The 13,006-nt window shown below is 40.8% G+C and overlaps 1 protein-coding gene across 1 annotated transcript in view; it reads right to left on the reverse strand.

Moving 5' to 3' along the window:
• LOC109423405 (uncharacterized) overlaps nt 1–12,795 on the reverse strand; it is a 234,113-nt gene extending 221,318 nt beyond the window's left edge. The window contains exon 1 of the mRNA XM_062843025.1: nt 11,357–12,795. The gene's annotated coding sequence lies outside the window, so the exon portion shown is untranslated. The remainder of the gene's footprint in view (nt 1–11,356) is intronic.
• Nucleotides 12,796–13,006: the final 211 nt, after the last annotated feature.

The following is a 13,006-nucleotide window of genomic DNA, read 5'->3' on the forward strand; positions in this document are numbered from 1 at the left end:
ATCATGCAAACCTAAAAATATTAATGTAAATAGTAATAACACCAAGAAATAAAACAATGAGTGAAAGCACGAGTCAACTCATGCATGATTTTTTCGGTGGTGAGTTTGGCGAGTCAAGAATCGTGCGTGAAACGACTCATCCATGAGATTTGAGAATTTGAGTTTTTACCAACACTGTACGAAGTATAACTACGCTAACGCTAACGCTAACGCTAACATTTAAAATTCATTGACTCTAGGTGTTGTTTTATCAGAACGAACTTTTTTTTTAATTTGCAGTACGATTAGCAACTACTTTATGAAGAACTTGCTTTTAGGGGTGGTGGGGGTAAAGTGGACAACCTAAGCATTTTGGTCGTTTCCGGCGGAAATGCGGCAAAATCCATCTGCTTTTCCGAGTAACATGGAAGGCATTGATATACTCTAGAAATCTTGTAAGGGGTTGCATTTAAAAAATATTGTTTTCATTGATTATTTTCTTCACCAAATCGTGCATCAAAAAAACGTGAAAAAATTGGTAGGGGTAAAATGAACAATCGATGGGATAAAATGAACAAGTCGTTAAAAGTTATATAACAGCATATTGTTTCTATGTTTTTAAATACAAACTATCAAATTTCATACGATACCTTTATTTGGTTGTTTTCAAACTTTTAATATAAACTTTAAAACACACTTAAAAAATATTGTAAAAATAGTGTTTTTAGCACTGTTTTGGGTGAAAATTATATTTTGTTGATATAAAATAATGTTTTAAAACATTTTACTTTAACTATCTCACGATAGGTATGATGGCTGATAATTCTGAAGTTTGCAAAAAAAAAAATGAAATTTTGATGAAATTTTAACCGATTGTCCATTTTACCCCCACGGTGTTAAAATTATTTCCAAAACTTTTTTTTACAAAACATTTTTGTTTCGGTCAAATATATTCTTCTACGTGGACTTGCAGTGGCTTTACCTGTCAATGTATAGGAGGTAAATTAAGTCGTCGGGGTTTTATATTTTTATGGCGTTCAGACTTTCGAACGAATCGTAAAGAAGTTTGAGATAGACTTTGCAATTCTGAGCTAATAGATAAACCAGTGTTTGCCCAAGCAACCAAAAGTTCGGATTCCACTTGAAGAACGAACTCAGAAGTTCAAGTTTGGTTCAATTCCGGTTTCGTTGAACTTAATTCTCCAAAAAGTTACTCATGTATTGTTTATGAACTTGGAAGTACTTGTACGGATCTATGACATTTCGTCGAAAGACATTTGGTCGAATGACGTTTGGTCGAATGACATTTGGTCGAAAGTACATTTGGTCGAACGGACGTTTGGTCGAATGGACATTTGGTCGAAACCCATATTATGGAGTAGGAAACATATGACATTTAGTCGAACGGACAATTCGTCGAATGGACATCTGGTCGAAAGGCACTATCTGATGAAAAGACACTGTTGTATTTCCGACTTCAGCTTGAGAAGCTACGTTCCAAATACTCAATAGGGAGGTGCGCACTCAAGGTGGTAGCCCCTTGAGCACCATGTAGGCAGAGCAGCCCCGGTAAGGAAGCCTGCTTTAAACCGTCACGTACCAGAACAAGCAAAACTAGAGAAAACGGATTGATTTAACGGCAACAGACAAGGCAACGATTTAAGGATAACGGTTGGAAAATCAAATCTTGGAACGTGAGAACTTTAATTCAACCTACACGTCTTGCGCACCTGGCTCGTGAACTGCAGAATGTCGACGTTAATGAGGCTACTATTCGCAGGTCAGCGGAACAAAAATGTTGAACCTGTCATTGGAAAACTTTCATTTCGTTGCCAACAATACTGCTCTGCGGCTTGTAGCATTCGCTGCTAGAGCAATACAAATCAGCAGTACCTATTTACTTCGTAGGTGAGAATGTCCGAAAACACACCTAGCGATACCCGAATGACGATATTTGCTTGTAGATTGATCCCCTACTACCATAAGAGGATAACATGAAAAAAGTTACGCATTTTAACGCGTTCAAGTTTAAACTCGGCACGCTGCGATCAGAAATATTTGAAAATTCTTCAGTTGGAACGCGAGCGAGCTCTAAATTGAACGCAGATACATAATTAGGTACATTCGCAAAATGCCTGCATGATACCCTGGTATCCTCGAAACTGAAAAGGTTTTATATTCGCCATTTTTCGAAGATTTGAATAATCTTTGGATTCGATTCAGAAACTTATCTTTTATTGGGAGCATATTCGAGTGAACCGGTTTGATTACCGTGGTTTCCGGAAAATCCGGATTTTCAGGAACATGTTCGGCATGTCAGCTACAATAACCATCAAAGATCATAAACAAACAGTCTTGTCCAATCAGTCCTGTCATCAGTTCATTGGTGGGCTATTCCAGAAAAAAAATCTCAAGTCATGGCTATCAATAACACTTTTTAACACCTCAACCCCTCTCAACCCCACAATGTATATTTATATTTACGGAGTTTCTAAAACTCCGGGTGACCGGACCAGTTTATTCGCATAACATATCGATAGAGTAAGCACATATGAGTTCGGAGCTGAATCGATATCTAAATGGGCATTCTTGAGCAGTAAGCTCTGACACGCAAGTTAAATTACTACCAAGATTACTACTGTGTTTCAATCAAAACATTGAAAGCATTTATATTATTTTCGACTCGTGATCAGTTCAAGTGCAACACTACATGAAAGAACAGCCAATGTTTAAAAGAAGGAAAAATATCAGATAAAAAATTTGCAGCTTCAACATATGAACATAGTAAAATCAGAAATCTTGAACTAAACCGTAGAAGGTAAAACCACTGATGAAAAAAATCAGGTATACATGACGCAATGAAATTAGTTAACTTGAAAGACCAGCCTATGTTTGAAAGAAGGAAAAATATCTGAAAAAAAAGGCATCAGCTAATGATGCTTGTGTTCAAAAGGAAAAAAATCTTCTGAAACATTCAGCAGTTGGTACAGCGTACAGAACACAATGTTGGGGTCAATATGACCCAAACAGGCACGCTGAACGTGCATTACGCCATCGTGGTGCGAAAAAATTCTAACATCCTAGGAGGGTTAATAAACGTGAAAGAATAGCCTATGTTTTAAAGAAGGAAAAATACATGAGAAAAAGACAGCAGCTATATCATTCAATCATAGTACAAATACGAAACTTGAAAGAATAGCCTATGTTCAAAAGAATGAAAAATCATTGATAAAAAAATCACAACCGTAATGTCCACTGTCAGCACAAATAACAAACTTGAAAGAACAGCATATGTTGGAAAGAAGGAGAAACCTTGGATGGAAAAGCCAGTATGTGCTACACAAAAACGCAATGAAATGATGAAACTTGAAAAAAAAAGAGCCAATATTAAAAATAAGGAGAAATCTTCAATGGAAAATAAACTACTTCACCAATGCCAACAAAAACTACATTGCAAAACAAGTTACCATAATAATAAACACCCTTGAATGAAATATTTACTGTTTATTGTTTGATATTTTTAACATGATTAAATTGCTATACGACTTAACGTCCATTCGACCATCAAATAAGATCAGTAACAGTAACAAATAAATTCAGATACCGAAATCTATCATATTTTTTCCACTTAAATACAGTGACCCCACACCGATGAATCACCTTAATTTTGTACACTATTCGTGAATCACCATGTTGATCAAATGAGTGATCCATAAACTGTGGTCATTTTTGCCGATTCATAAATTGTGGGGTCACTGTATCTTTTCATCGGTTAGTGCCTTTCGACCAGATGTCCATTCGACGAATTGTCCATTCGACTAAATGTCATATGCTTCTTCTTCCACAAAATGGGTTTCGACCAAATGTCCATTCGACCAAATGTCCTTTCGACCAAACGTACTTTCGACTAAATGTCATTCGACCAAATGTCCTAAAGCCTACTTGTACAAGCTTTTGACTTCTCTTCAAAATGACATTAAAGTAGAAAAGAGGTCCAGAAAAAACTCACTTTGAACTTTTGAGCAGAGTTCAATTAAAATTTAACCGAACTGATGTTGAACTTTTGCGTGCCTCTAAAGCTTAAATAAAGTTCAGTTGGACATATTCCAAAAACTTGAACAGTTCCGTTTCGAACTTGTTTCATACTTGTTTTGAACTTACTACTCAAAGTTCAGATAAGTATTAACCGTACCAAAAGTGAACTTCACTTGAACTTCGGCGACAGCGGAGCCGGGAAGAAGTTCTCATTCAATTAAATCACTCGGAAATCGAGCTCAGCAGCCACAGCTTGCGTTAATTTCACATGCACACTTTATTTCACTATAATATTTCATCGTACTTATTTGTAATCAACGCAAAGCATCCGTTTTGTGTGGCTCAAAGGCTGCCCCCGCAGCGGACAACTGTTCCTCCTCGGATTCCGCCGGAGTTTTTTTTTTGGCTGTGCATATTTTTTTTTCCAGCTTTGCTGGACGTTTCCAACCCCGTCTCACGTGTCGCTGCAGCGCGCCGGTAATTGACGCGATCGTAGTCACTGGAAACCAAGCTGGAAACTTATAATCTTTTCTTAAAGTCGATACACTGGCCCTAATTTATTGCTTTACACTGCCAACCACAACAAACTGAAAATGTCAAACTGTGTAAGTTCACAAGAACTTCCACTTGAACTTCTTTCGAACTTTCGACTTCAAAAAGTATTCCAAGTTCAGAGAAAGTTTACACGCGAACCTGATTGAGCTCTACTATATGATATCAGCACATTGAGTAAAATCCCACAGTACCTAACAACACACACATGGAGTAGTGGTTAGGCACCGGCTTTCAACCAGGAGAACCCGAGTTCAAATCTCAGTAAGTAAAAGCATCAAAAATTATTCCAAGGTATTAGTCAATTTGGATTCTACATGAACTAATGTCTCTTAATAATAAATTACTTTTGAGAACTAAACACATTTTTTATTGTAATTTTTTCGAAGCTTATTTTTAAACTGAATAGCGTTCCTTTCAGCGTACTTTTTGTGAACTCAAGTTCGGTTAATTACTTAAAAAGTGAGCTGAATAGAATGCTATTCATCTTCCTTCGAATAGCTGATTTAGCCCAAACATGCTATTTTATCCGAACTTTTGGTTGCTTGGGTGGCTACATATTGAATTACAGAACTGATTGGTGGCCGAGGGGTTAACTCTATCTGAGATGTTTCCTCCTTTTTGAAAGAGGCTGTTCTTTCTAGTTGCATTGTTAAACAGTTTTTGGCAGGTGAACTGCTAACTTTTTTTTATCAAAGATTGTTCTTTTTTTATCTTTATAAAATGTCCATTCGAGCTGCTTCATTAAATAGATTATTGGTGGGCAAACTGCTAATTCTGTAAAAGACTTCTTCTTTATTTTAGAATAGGCTGTTCTTTGAAGTTAACTTTAACGGAGTTCTTTAGCAGCCAAGTCTTCTATATAAAGTTTTCCCTTCTTCAAATTATAGGCTGTTTTTTCTAGTTGGTATTAATGACATTTTTTTTTCTTAGCCTAGTGAGCTTTTGGCCTAATAATATTGCACGATGAAGTTTCATGTAAAAACTTAATTTACAACCTTGGGGATAATAACTTAGAGTACTTCCGAATTCAGAAGTGCAACGGAAAGAGTAGCTGACTTGCATCATTAAAAATATCGCTTCTTTAATTCAAGGGCTGTTCTTCGAAGTAGTTATTCTGTTTCGCTAACAATTGGCATTATAGCTGCCATATGATTAATCGAGATTTTCTCTTCATCGGCTGTTTTTCAAAGTTATACTGGCTGACATTATCAGAAGTGTCAACATTGTAATAGAATGCACCCTGCTATTCTATTCTTTCAAGTAATTTTATTATTTCTAGTGACATAACTGCTTAGGCGAATTTTATTATTTCTAGTGACATAACCGCTTAGGCGAAACTGGAAGCATTTCCTCATTTTTTTGTTTTTTGATTTTTTTATTAAATAACGAAGCAATATTTTCAAAATCGGTTTTCGTGCACATGTAGAGTATGAATCAAGATATCTTCTGATTTTTTTTGAGGTGGAAAATGTTTTCCACTTTCGCAGAAACCATTTTTTTGTGAAATTTTGTTCAAAAATGGTTTCTGCAAAAACGAAAACAAAATTTCACCACATAAAAATTCAGAAGATGCCTTGATCCATACTCTACATGTGCACGAAAACCGATTTTGAAAATATTGCTTCGTTATTTAATAAAAAATCAAAAACCAAAAAAATGAGGAAATGCTTCCAGTTTCGCCTTAACGTGCAATTTTCCATGAGACAATCATCTATGTCTCTGACATAAAAATTGTAAAGAAGAGGGCTTAGACATGAACCCTGAGGGAGACCCTGTAGCGAATTTGTGGAACTGTCAAGTCAAGTCACCATGAACAAAACTCATTTGCTTCTCAAACAGCAAATTATACAAAAATAATGTTCAGAATTGTTGAAAGGCCGCTTTTGTGTACTTTGCCGGCAAGAACATCGACACAAACTGAATCAAAAGTCTCCTTAATATCCAATAACGCTAATACCAATTGCTTCTAGAACTTATATTTATATCAAATTCTCAAAACAAAGCTTAAAAAATTCTCATTGTATGGGCAAAATGTATAATCAAAAAGTAATATAGACTGTAATAACTTTTACCGAACTTCGTTCAACCCATCACTTTTTTCGCCAGTTCTGCCGCAACCTCGCTGGCTCTATCTCGACAGTCCCTTCAATATCGAGACATGAAAAAAGGATGCCAGCCTTCGTGATTGGCCAAAACATTGTCAATCATGTAAACACCAGCAAAATGGTTAGCAAACTATTTGTAGAAAAATAACGAGAAGACCAACGAATGTCATCAATATGTTAAAAGTTAGTTTAGTTTCCATACTTTACAGGAAAAATATAGAACTGGAGTATTTAGTATTTATTACAGCGTGTGCCAATGAAAGGAACTCTGTACCAGTTATGGTTACATTTTTTAACATCGGTTCCTTTTCGCACTATTTGCATGCATTCCTTATTTTTTTTTTTCTTCTAAACCATAGGGGGATAATCTGCTCAACAGACACCCTAACAGAAGGTTAGGGTAGTGTAGGTCTGACAGGCCGTCTTCTACAACAAAAGTAAAATCCAGGACTACTCTCTCCTCGTACCCACTAAACCATTCCTATGGTCGCCAAACCCTACATCTCTCCGGAACCACCAAGAAGGTATTGCTTCAGAGAGGGGCTAGTGCACATCGCACCCACAAGGTTAGCTGCGTAGCCTGCAGCAACGAACATCGATGACTCGCTTTGGAGAGTCCATCACGGTAGCATGCTGGCGCTTAGCCAGTTTCCCGAGTGGTCCTCGCCACTCCCTTTGTCCTCGGAAGGCGGGCAGGGTCAACCCCGCCCGCGCCCTACTGCTGAGCGGACATCAAGAACTGATGCCCACGTGCATCCCGATCTGACCTGCCCGTAAGGAAGGGTATCACTACCCTTCAGGCCCTATCAGATGCACCCGTAGGTTGCAGACAGCAGGATCTCACCTACCCCGACCCTTGCCGGGGACCCCTTTCCTACCGCGGGCTCGGATCCAACCCAGTAGACCGACGCCACGACAGCACCACTACCGGGACTTCCTCTCCGCGGCCACTTAATCGTTGTAAGGGTCGATCTCGACCGCAGGGCACCGGTATGACCTACGAAGCCGACTCCGAACCCCTGGACCACCTCTTGTACTGCATCTGGACTAGCCATTCTCCGAGTCCACGCGCCACCTCCTCTGTAGCTCCCAGACGATGTGGGTAATAGCCGTTGAAACGGCGTTCCAGCCAAACTCATCCCTACACATCCTCTGGACCAAGTTGTCCGGAGTTGTGTCCTCCCCGCATGTGGCAAGCATGCGGTCACGCATTGTGCGAAAACGCGGGCACACGAACAAAACGTGTTCCGCCGTTTCCTCTAAACCATTGCACACTGGGCATTCGGGAGAATCCGCATGCCCGAAACGGTGTAGATACTGTCGGAAGCAACCATGACCTGTAAGGACCTGTGTCAGGTTGAATGTGACTTCCTCATGGCGCCTATTAATCCAACTATCTACCCTCGGTATCAACCTATAGGTTCACCTTCCTTTGGTGGAACTGTCCCACGCGCGCTGCCATTTGACCTTAGAGGCCATCCTGACAGTCCTGCGTATGCCTCTTGTGCCGTGCATTTCGAAGCACTCCATGTCCTCACTGATAAGAATGCTGATAGGCACCATACCAGTAATGACGCAGAGAGCATCGTGTGACACGGTACGGTACGCGCTCGCAACCCTCAGGCACATAAGCCTGTAAGTACTTTCCAGCTTCCGTCGGTAGCATTTAGTACTTAGCGCGGTGCCCCACGCCGGGCCGCCATACCTAAGTATGGATGTAGCAACACTAGCCAGAAGCTTGCGCTTACTGGCGTACACCGCAGAGCTATTGGACATCATCCGGGACAGTGCCGCAATAGCTGTGGAGGCTCTTTTACAGGCATAATCGACGTGGCTACCGAAGGTAAGCTTATCGTCGATCATCACGCCCAAGTGTTTGACGGAGCGCTTTGACAGGATAGTACACTCTCCTACACTGATCTCCGTCTGCTGCTCCGACTTCAGGTTGTTAACAACCGTCACCTCTGTCTTATGGTGAGCCAGCTCCAGTTTCCTGGACCGCATCCACGCCTCCACAACCTTGATCGAGTGGTTGGTAGTCAACTTTACCTCCTCGATCGTTTCACCGTAGACTTCGAGCGTAATATCGTCGGCAAATCCGACTTCCGACCCACCTCCGTGTCGTAGACTAGTACACGATTCTGAAAGTAACTTCCGAGAATCTTGTACAGGTACTCCGGTATCTCCAGACGCAAGAGCGCATCGGCAATAGCAGACCAGCTGGCGCTATTAAACGCATTCCTTACATCCAGAGTCACTACCGCGCAAAAGCGAATTCCCCTCCTCTCAGGCTCGAGTGCTTTCTCGGCGGTTTTTGTAACCGACAAGATAGCGTCTACGGTGGACCTCCCCTTCCGGAAGCCGTACTGGTTACTCGATAGACCATTTTCGCCCAACAGTCACACATTTCATGCATTCCTTATGGGATTAGCCATAACTGGTACACTATGGTGAAAAAGGGTGCAAGGAAGCCGAAATTTTAAGAAAAATGATTTATTTCTACTATAATTCGAGCAAAATGTGAAGTTTAAATGAGCGCAACCATCTTTTGTGAACGTGATCTGTTGTTCACAATTTTTTTTTCTTGTTGATTTGCATCGTTAAAGGGTGAAAATTAACTATGGCGAATAATTGGTACTATAGCCATAATTGGTACACTTACCCTATATAGATTTTGTTCTGATCAATATTTTTAAAAACTTATATGTGAATAAATCTTTCTATTGATTCAAATATGCCATAGATCAGACGACTGTTCACCGAGATACATAGTTAGTTGTTTTTGTGTTGCAGCTTTATATTCGTTCTACAGTTTGTTTTGACAATAATGTCTACATCCGACAAGTCGTGTTGCCAGCAGCTGTAATCAAGAATCGGTTGGTGAATTCAGCAGCGTTACAAATTGTACTATAAAGAAAGTGTTGTTTGATTGATGGGGACTCCTTCGATAAGCTCAATGTTTTACATTATCCGGGAAAAAAAATCTGGAGTTGGATTAGCAATGACTACTTCAATTCGACTCTTATTCAGAAAATAGCAAATGATTGTAATTAATAGCGCTGAAAATGTTAGTTCGGAACAGATACAAAACAAATTAAATAGCACAGAACGTATAACTCTTATGAGAGAAACAAAAATAAGGATAGAAATTGAAAAAGGTACCGTGGTACCTGCCGGCCACATAAAGGTTAATAAGGAGGGCGAAAATGTTTTTATTCATCTTCAAGGGTGCGTCCCCTAGCAAGTTTGGTAAACACTGATCTAGATCAACGAGTTGGTAACAAGTCAGAATATATCCCAAGTAACATGTTGATGACCAATTAGTTTTCAAGTGGTTTTATGATGGTTCTTAAACATCATTAAACCTAATATCTTTTGTTTTGGTTTTATGATTGTGTTAAGAACCTCTTCTTGACATTGACTGTGGGATTTGCAATATTTTGCCACTTTTTTAGGAGTACTTTCTTTTCGGCGGGGATGAGAACACTCACTTTCGAAAAGTTACATTTGCATATAAACTAGATCCTAAGTTATATTCTTCTTAGATCCAAAAACCGCACATATAGCCGAAACGCGCTGGTATTGTATAAAACCATGCTGAATGTTAAGTCTGAGAGCTTTTCGTAGCGGAAAGCTCTCAATCAGCTTGGAATTGATACTCTATCACATGATATCAAGCTAGGATAAAAGCAAGAACCAGCGAGTGTCCGACGGCTCAATTTTTGGTTATGTTAGCAAAACATTCTGATTAAGCATAGATTTTTTTTTCTTGTAAACACATTCCGGTCCAGACTAACGTTTTTAAAAGATCATTGAAATTTTATCTAGTTCTATTCATTGAACTCGCAGACATAACAGCTTACAATGACAGTCAATCAAAACACCATTTCCTAGAATTACTCTAAGTCAATGTAGTGCAAGTGCCTAGCAGCCAAAATTTCGATCATTAGCAACCCTTACAGCTTGTTGGATATTTTCTGTCAAAACAATATTTTATCTATCTCCTTCAGGTTGAATCTGAGAGCATGGGATGGTAAAAAAGAAACATTTCGCTTTTCTATTTTGTTGCGCATAAAGCTAATTGTACATTGCGAGGACAATTTATGCCAAATTGTTGTTAGTGGACAGATGATTGTCGTTCCATTTAGCACAATTCGAAGCACATGATTTTTTGAACATCTGTCGTTTTTCGTATTTGCTTTCACTACAAACCATCTGCTATTTGTCATTTCAATAATAAATGCCTCAATTTTTCCTAAACATTAAATCACGACAAGTTATCCCAGCTTCGTCTGCATACGAGCATAAAGGTATGGCAGTAATCGTATCGCTATTTTAAATATGTTACTGTGTTCCTTGCTGCACACTAGAATGAACCAGGTCTTGAAAAGATATGACAACATCCTCAATCACAAAAATCATACACCTTTCATATGTCACGTCCACCACACAGCACCACAATCCGTTTTATCCAATTTATCAGAGGTATGACATCTTAATCCACTGTGAATTGCGAGATCAAATAAGAAGATCATGATTTGTGAACACACATCAAACCCATACTCGACACAAGAAAAATTTAAACAGTCGAATCGGGTTCTTCTATGTACTTCCTCCATTATTCTCAACAGTCACACATTTCATGGAAACATGATAGAACAAATAAGGATTGCAAATATTACCTTGCACTGTTTCCAAATCCTCTGCACTTCAACAGTTTTCCCGGATGCTAATCACCTATGGTCAAACAGAGTTGTTCCAATTCATAAGCTCCACTTTGCACCGCGAGTGTTTCCGCGTTCATTAGCTAGTTTTCGCACTAATCAGATTCACAACCGTAGCATCCCCTGTTTCTCCAAGTTCCACGAACTACACACACAAACTTTTCGCGGGGTCTCCTAAAACTGGAACACATCCACCATTATCCCGTGCGCCAAGACTTCCTAACACCGGTCCTAGCACGTACCATCTAGTTCAGCAACAACCATCAGCTACCGTAGATCTGTTCCAAACACACATCATTAACAGCAAATCTTCGCGGCTCCCCACACTCACCACCACCGACCGGGTAAACAACAGCCCATGTAGAGACTCCGGGGTTCAACAGGAAGAAAACAAAACCCGCGCCAAGAAGTGCTGCACCGCTTCTGTTTGTTTTACTCTCGATCGATCTCCCGAGGCCCGGGGCACGTATCTTCTTGTTTTTTGACACATTTGTACCGGAGCACTAACTGAACTAACACTTCTGCCGGAGGAGATCAGACCTGCTAATCGCCTAGGTCAACATTACGGGGCATCCGGAAAATCAGAACACTGGCTTCAGCAGCTGCATCCACGTACTGGTCTACCCTTCTTCGTGCCTCCACTGAATCTCGCACACTGATGAATCTAGATCATCGATCGTTGATCTCGTCAAATCCGGAACATCGCACTTTGGTGGCACATTCTTATCCCCATTGAACGCGGAGAAACTCACTCATTTCACTCTATGCAAACGTTGATCACCCGGCGCATAATCACACACAATTGCCGGTAAGTCACACAAAACCCGTCGTCGTCCTCGTCCGGAAGGGAATTCCCTTTCTATCTATCCGTGGTTCAAGATCAATACGGTACACTCACATACGCGGCAAGCGCGAAACCCCGAACGCAACGTACCGCGAGACGTTCCCAACGAGTACTGATCAAGTGTGGCGACCAGCGAAACGTGCTTGCCCAGGTCTCCTGGATACGCGATCTCTCTCGCCGCGCACTAGAGGTGAAGAAACCGGTTGTTCTACTCGCACGCCACAGCACCCAGCGCACGACGAAAAGAAACGAACGGATGATCGTACCACCGCGGTCCGTGTGGATCAATCCGCGAGCCGCCGCCGCCACGCGATCCCATTGCTGGAGCGAGATCGATACTCTCCCGATCGGTTCCTCCGGTGATCTCGCTTTGTCCAGTTGGATCGCGCCATTTGGTCACTCACGAGGGCGCGGTGATTTACGCTCCAGTGGAGCACTCACTTCACAGCCGTGGGAATTTTTATGGTTCGATCCGATCAATCAACGGTCGATCGATTCGGGGAGGGATCCATTGCTCACAATTTCTTCAATGCCGGATCCCGGATCCTGGCAAAACCCGTCAAATTTCCCTTCGATGACGTTCGAATTCTTCACCGAAACCACCTATCTCGCGATCATTCATCACGTCTTCAGCATCATCACAACCAACACCGCTGCCACCCACGTTCTAAGCGTCACGCGTGCCGGCGCTCTGCCGGTAGATCACGAAATTTGATTCATGATCTTGGCGCACGCCGAGATCAGCAGCTGTTGTAGCTGTAGCT

The sequence above is a fragment of the Aedes albopictus genome, chromosome 3, assembly GCF_035046485.1.
Source record: "Aedes albopictus strain Foshan chromosome 3, AalbF5, whole genome shotgun sequence".
NCBI classification, from domain to species: domain Eukaryota; kingdom Metazoa; phylum Arthropoda; class Insecta; order Diptera; family Culicidae; genus Aedes; species Aedes albopictus.